We start from the raw sequence: 1,118 nt of genomic DNA on the forward strand, positions 1-1,118 counted from the left end.
TTCAAGTCAAACAAGCTTATCAAGCGACTGTAAAATAATTTTACACATACATATACAACTATTAAATTGGATAAAAAAAAGTTGCTTTGAGTCTCAGTCAGCCGTCATGCAGCCATAATCGGGCCAGATGCGGGGTGCCGCAATGTAGCCGAGTCTCAGTCAGCCGACAGTGCCGACATGCAGCCATATTCGGGCCAGATGTGGGGTGCCGAGCCAACAGACAGCCGACACTGCCGAACCGGAGCCGGAATCGGCCCAGATCTATCGTGCGAGCTGGGTAATTATTAACTTTTGGGCTTAAATAAGACCTCACTGTGTGGTTCCATGGTGTAATGGTTAGCACTCTGGACTTTGAATCCAGTGAACTGAGTTCACATCTCGGTGGAACCTGGTTTTATTTAAGTAATAACACTGTTATCAGTGCCGAGTAGACAATAGTGTTCCACATGTGACTGCTCTATGCCGAATTGTAACACCAAAAGGCAAATCATTGTTTACAGCGCCATCTACCGACCAACTGGGTCCTAAACTTAACTCAGTGCAGTTTTCCAACAGTGGAATAGTTTGTTATTTTGATACTTGGGTGGCAATGTTTAACTAAAATTACTTTTATTTACTTCCTAAAACTTCTAAATTACCTCAGAATTACAATCACATAAGTTTAAAAACTCTGAGATGTAAAAGTCTGAAGTTGTCTGTGTATTTTTCTTTTTGACTTCATTTACTCAGCAAATGGTAAGTTTCATTTGGGAGCTGGCGTGAGTTTCAAGTTTAGAAACATTAGCAGTATCAGGATGGTAGCGTTCAGCGCATGTGCAAGTACAACAGAGCGCTTGTGGGGTGTAGACCACGATTACTTGTGCTAGCTGTGTCAACCAAGCAGATCACCATTCAGGACGGTACATCAGTGCCAAAATACGATCCAGTTTGTTCAGTAAAACTTTATAAGCCAACAGCAGCGAATAAACTTAAGAATCACCTTAGATTACATGTTAACTTCCATCTATCCATCCAGCTTAAATACCATAAACACTACGTACAAAACATGTGGAGCTATTCTTACTACAGTAAAACACACTGAACTGACTTTTAAAGTGAAGTTTAAACTGTTGTACAGA

At 41.0% G+C, this 1,118-nt stretch overlaps 1 non-coding gene across 1 annotated transcript; it reads left to right on the plus strand.

Annotated features, from left to right (window-relative positions):
* The first annotated feature begins 318 nt into the window (after positions 1 to 318).
* On the plus strand, positions 319 to 390 carry trnaq-uug (transfer RNA glutamine (anticodon UUG)). Its single transcript has one exon. It is a non-coding gene; the product is annotated as a tRNA-Gln (tRNA).
* The last annotated feature ends 728 nt before the right edge of the window (positions 391 to 1,118 follow it).

The sequence above is a fragment of the Trichomycterus rosablanca genome, chromosome 14 (assembly GCF_030014385.1).
Source record: "Trichomycterus rosablanca isolate fTriRos1 chromosome 14, fTriRos1.hap1, whole genome shotgun sequence".
NCBI lineage: Eukaryota > Metazoa > Chordata > Actinopteri > Siluriformes > Trichomycteridae > Trichomycterus > Trichomycterus rosablanca.